This window comes from Humulus lupulus, chromosome 5 (genome assembly GCF_963169125.1).
Source record: "Humulus lupulus chromosome 5, drHumLupu1.1, whole genome shotgun sequence".
NCBI classification, from domain to species: domain Eukaryota; kingdom Viridiplantae; phylum Streptophyta; class Magnoliopsida; order Rosales; family Cannabaceae; genus Humulus; species Humulus lupulus.
In genome coordinates, this window is record NC_084797.1 from 234804861 (window position 1) to 234810767 (window position 5907).

A 5907-nucleotide genomic window follows, 5' to 3' on the forward strand; every position below is an offset into this window, starting at 1 on the left:
GTGGGAATGGGGGATTTCCTTTCCTATTTGGTTTGGTCTTAGAACAATGTGATTGGATGACTATTAGTTAAAATAGGAAAAGAGTTGTCGTCTTTTATGCACTCTTTATTTTCCTATAATTAAGAAGAAGATAAATCAAATAGAAAATGAATAAATGAAAATAATTAAAAAGAGGAAACTTACCTATTTCCCATTAGGACAAGTTATTGGTAGGTTAGATTAAAAGGAATGAAAGAAAAGAAAAGAGAGCATTTGTGCTCTTGTGACCGTCGACCTAGAGAGAGAAGGAGAGAGAGTGAGCGTGAGTTAGAAAGAGAAAGGAAGGAAGAGAGAAGAGAAGAAGGAGGAGAAGAAGAAGAGAAAAAGATTCAATCCTAGGGCATGTCTTCTTGTATTTGTGGTTTCTAGACTGTCTCTTCTTTTGGTTCTTGTGTTTTGATAAGTGTTCTTGGTTATTGTTTGTTGGTTTTCTTCTTTTCTTCATGTGAGTTTCGAAACCGTAGGCTTGAACAAGTGGTGGCTATAATTTGGGTGTTGGTCACTTTTGTGTTCTTGATTCTACAATCAAGAGAGGTAATGAAATATCTAGCCCTAGTGTTGTTTTGATTTTCTTGATTATATTGATTGATTGTTATTTTTGATTTTGGGATGAAGGATTGTATTATTTGATGCATGAAGGATTTTGGCCTAGGCGTGTGGCTTTATAATTTTATGTGGTTTTGGTTTATGGCATCATTCTATTGTAGGTCATGGGAAAATCTTGTTATGGTTAAGCTATGGAAATGTTTTGTTTTTATTTGTATGAGATAAGATTTGACGCAATATAAAGGGTTAGAAGCTTTATTATTGTATGGGTATTGGGTTTCGGCTTAGGGCATCTAAAAGGGATGGTGAGTATGGTTGATCTTGTTGTTGATTCTTTGTTTGTTGATACTACCTTGATTTTTGGAAACATGATCATATTGGTATTTATGTTGCATCATCTAGGGTTTTCTAAAATCCTTGTGGATGTTCTATATTTATTTTGTTATTATTATTTTAATCTTAGTGATAAGGATGAAAATATATTAATAGGTGCATGCTAGGGTTTGTGTTTGGATTTGTGTTGATTGAGCATGAAGGTTATGGTATGAGTTTTGAGAAGCATGACTTAAAGATGAATTTCATGATTAATTATGCATGCTGATTTTGTGTATAATTGGTGAGTAAATTGGTGAAACAATGATTTATATGCACAAGTGATGTCTCTAATGATATTTCTATTTTATTAAATAAAAGGGTATTTTTATTTCACATTTCAATGGTGTTTATATCAAATTAACACATACTGATTTTTATGAAGAAAATGTGATTTTAAACTAGGTTTGTAATTTTGAATGAAATATTAGTTGCTGTAATTTTTTATTAAAATTAAGAAATATCTTTTAAATGAGATAAATAATGTTAGTATATTAAATGGATATTGCCCTAAGTTATGTATATGTAAAATGATATTTTTTTTAATGTAACCATGAATTTTCACATTATTATTGAGGTGCAATTTTTTTTTATTTAAATGAGAAAATATTTGAGTTTAAATTCACTTATGATTTTTAAACAAAATAAAATTTGCTGAATGTTTGTGTTGCTAAATTAAAATAACCATTTTGTTTAAAATTAATGGGTTTTACACTTACATAATTTAAGTCTTAAATAATATAAGAGAAAATATATTTCTCTCACACTTTAAATTATTATTTCTCAAACTTAATCTTGTAATTTTTATTAATTTAGAAAAATGTTATTTTCTAAAGGAAACATGAAATTTTATAAGTATTTCTAAATGACTACTAGTTTTTTTTTTCTAAGCAATTTAAAATAATAAATGAAAGTATTATTTTATGAGAAATTTAGAAAGGTTAAATGAATTATTTTTACGAATTAAAAATAATCTATTAAATAGTTTAATCAAACTTTGGGATTTAAGTAAATAAATAATGGTGTGAAGAGATCATGTTGCTGAATTTTATTTGAAAAAGCTAGAAATAAGCATGTAGGAATTATTGTTTTTAAAACGTCATTTTTTAATAACGCTCCCACGTATGCATGTCACATGAAAATACATTTTTACGTTCAAATATATGTCTATTGTTCAAACATATAGTTTTTACCTTGTAACCATGAAGGGTTAAATAGGTAGAATTAACATTATTCTTTTACGATTTTATGTGAAAATATGTATGTTTTGAATTATTGGGCAACTGGGGTATATGTGTTTGTAACGCCCTAATTTCTCATAGATTACCGAGAACACAACGTTGGGCCATAATCGTAAATATTGCTCTTTTATTTAAAAAAAAAACTTAAAAACAAATACATACATGGATTCATTGTTTTTACAAAAAATAAAATACTTGTCTTTGACATAAAAAAAATGAGCAACATTTAAATAAAACTTTAAAATAAACTTTCTTAAATGAAAATAAATAAATAGGCCTGCTTGATCTTCCTCGACTATATGGTCCCCACGAGTACATCACGAAGCTCTTAGGTCCCCCTCGCCACCGGCCTTTCTATCCTTAATTGCCTGAAATAATAACATCATAAGGAGTAAGCTTCTAAGCACAGTATGGAAAATACATACAAAAGTTAGTCATATAATCAAACATAACATAATTGTAATGCCCCGAAATCCCTAATGTGGTTTAATGGCTGGATTAGTAGGCCAGGAGGGCCATAATTGTTTTAATTATGCAATTAAATGATTATATGCATGTTTATGTGAATTATATTATAATATGGTGTTAAATGCATGCATGTGGGTCAACATTTCATTTCAGGGGTGTTTTGGTAATTTGGCCTGTTGATGGCATAATTGTATATTTGTATGCATGTCGGTGACCTATTGTTGAGACCACATTATGATGTGGATTTGTTTGAGTTATTCGGCATGAGACGGTCTTTGAATACTAATTAGCGGTTTAGTCATAACAGGTTTAAGTTCGGGGCTCGGGGTAAGTCTCAGGGTGATTTTAATGATTAGAGCGTTGCCGGGAATTATAGGGTAACAAGATATAAATTATTGGTGTTTGAGAATATTGAGGTTAGCGGGAATTGGAGAGCGTTAATTATGATTAACGAAATAGGTGGAAAATGTCAATTTTGCCCTTGGGAGCCTTTAGAAATGTTTATTTGACCTAGGGGTATTTTGGTCTTTTCACCCCTAGGATAGATTTGAGCCATTGAAGGCTGTAGAAGGAAGGGAAAAATAGAGCATAGAACAAAGTCTTCTCCCGTACCTGTTTTCTTTCATTTTCTCTTTGGATTTTTGAGCTTAAGTTGGGGATTCAAGCTTGGGAAGTAAATCTTGAGAGCTTGGGAGTGTGTTCCACCATTGAAGAGCATCATAATCTGAACTTGAGGTAAGTTTCTAGCCTTTAAAATTCATGGTTTTCTCTGTTTTAACTTTGGTTTTCAGTTGAGATTTCTAGGTTTGATGATTGGTTTTGTTGGGAGTTTTTGGCTAGGGTTCTTGTGGTTGTGATGCTTAGGGCTTGTGGGGATGGTTTTTGGGTTCATTTGGCACCAAAAATGAGGTTTGGAAGCATTGGAATCGAGTTGGAATTGAAGGAGTCGAAGGAAGAGGTTTCAGGGGTGGATCTGGCTGGGTGTAGCGCTACAGCGCCCACAAGGGAGCGCTATAGCGCTACCCAGTGTTGTGTTGGGCGGTTTGGGGTTCTGAGAATAGCGCTGGGGCGCTAGTGAGTAGCGTTGTAGCCCTACTCTGTTCCTTCAGAATCTCGTTTTGAGTGTTTTAAGGGTTTTTGGCTCGGGGTTTCAATCCTTAAGGCCCGAGATCGAATCTACTCACCGTGTAGGTACGTTTCGAGGTCCCGAGAGTGGGGTTTAGGTCAAGACCCTTTCATTGTTGATTTTCATTAATGGAGGTTATAATTGGTTATGATTAGGTAACCGCTAAGGAATCAAAATGTCGATCGTTCTCAGGAGTCGTTCTTGTTCTATTTCTCGCTTGAACCAAAGGTGAGAAAACTGCACCCTGTGTATATGACATGCATGATTGTTGTTGAGGCATGTTGGTTGATAAATGTGGACATTAATTGCATATTAAATGCTTATCAGATCTTGCTTACTTGTGTATGGCACTAATTAGTTAGGGACGACACTGGTCGCGTATTACTGACCTAAGAGTCAGAAACGGCATAAGCGTTCTGAACGCAGGGCCGATAAAAGATTAGATCTAATTGATATCAACATTGAATGACTCTAGGAGCATTAATGCTGGACCGACCCTAAGGTTGATGAAAATTATAAGCGCTTGACTAGTCTAAGCTAATTACTCAGAGCCAGTGTAACGACCCCAATTTCACTATTAGGCTTAAGGGCCTGGAATAGTGTGTCTGGAGAGCATAATGGGATTTTGTGTGTGACTTTAATGAGCTTAATGCATGATTACGATTTATTGCATGTTATGTGATTATTTGATTATTTGAGATGCATGACTACGTGAATTAGTATGCATGTAGACCTGATTGTCTTAGAATGAGCATGATTGTAATCTGGCCATGTTAGGGCATAACTGCGATAACTGTACTATGTGAATTGTGCCATGTGTGTGTGATGTTATTATCAGGATGCACGCATCGAGACGGTCCTAGTGAGCCAATTAGTCTAAAAGTCACAACAGGATGTTGTACCCGGCTCGGGAGGAGCCTAGGGGTACTTCGGGAATCTTATAAGTTGAGTTGAGAATGAGTGGTTAGTTATTGGTAATTGGGTAACCTGGGTAACCGTTTGTAACTGCTGTGGGTAACAAGTTTTAAGATAGAAAGTGATAGAATTGAAGTAGAAGTGTAAAGACTTAAGTGCCCTTGAAGGTTTAGTTAGGGAGGATTATTAGGAAGGAGTAATTTGGTCTTTTGGCAAGGGGATTATGAAACTTTCAGCTGTGATATAAGGGGTACGGTTTGGGCATTTGGGGTCACTTAAGGCTTTGATAGAAATTGAAGAGAAGAAAGAGAAGGAGAAAGAAGAGATAGGGCAAGCAAAAAGAAAAGAAGAAGAAGGGTAGAAGGGCTGAAGTGGGAGCTTAGGAGGAGTTCAAGGAAGCTTGTTGGGTGGATTCTTCACTTAAGGTATGGATTTTATACACACTTAAGTTTGGTTTCTGTGTTGATTTGAGGAATTTAATGCTTGAGTTAAGCTTTTCAAGGTTTTGGTTTGGGTTGCTGAAATTTAAGATCAAAGGTGTGGATCTTGGGTGTGTTGATGTTTTGATCTTGATTCTAGTGTCTATAGGTTGTTAGATTGTTCATATGAAGTTTGAAATTGAGTTTTGGGGTTGAAATATGTGTTTGGGATGGTTTAAGGTGAGGTTTAGAGAGTAAAATGGTGGTTTTTTTTCTGGGTTCGAAGGGTCGGGCCGCGGCATGGTTCTTGGTGAGCCGCGGCCCTTCGAAGAAGTTGCTTGCTGAAGGAGAAGGGCGGGCCGCGGCATGGCCCAAGCAATGCCGCGGCCCTTACCTGTTTTTGAGCCTTTGGGGGTTCTGTTTGGGGGCCATGCCGCGGCATGGGTGGCCTATGCCGCGACGCTTAAGGGATTTTGGGATTTTGAGATTTTAGGCTTGGGAATTTAACCTAGGGTGCTCGGGGTTGAGTCTTTTACCATGTTTGGTGAAGTTCAACGTTCCGAGTACTAGAACTTGGCCTGGAAGCTCATTTAAGGTTGTTAATGGTGTCTTTCTTCATGGTTGTGACTAGGTGTTAGGCTAGGGCTCGAGGATCGGATCGCGCTCAAGGAGTATCGCCCGTATCTAACTCATTTGAAAGCTAAAGGTAAGAAAACCGTAACACCCGAGAATAGGGCATGGGCCCAATGTGTGATTTCAGGGCACGGCCCTAGATTGTATT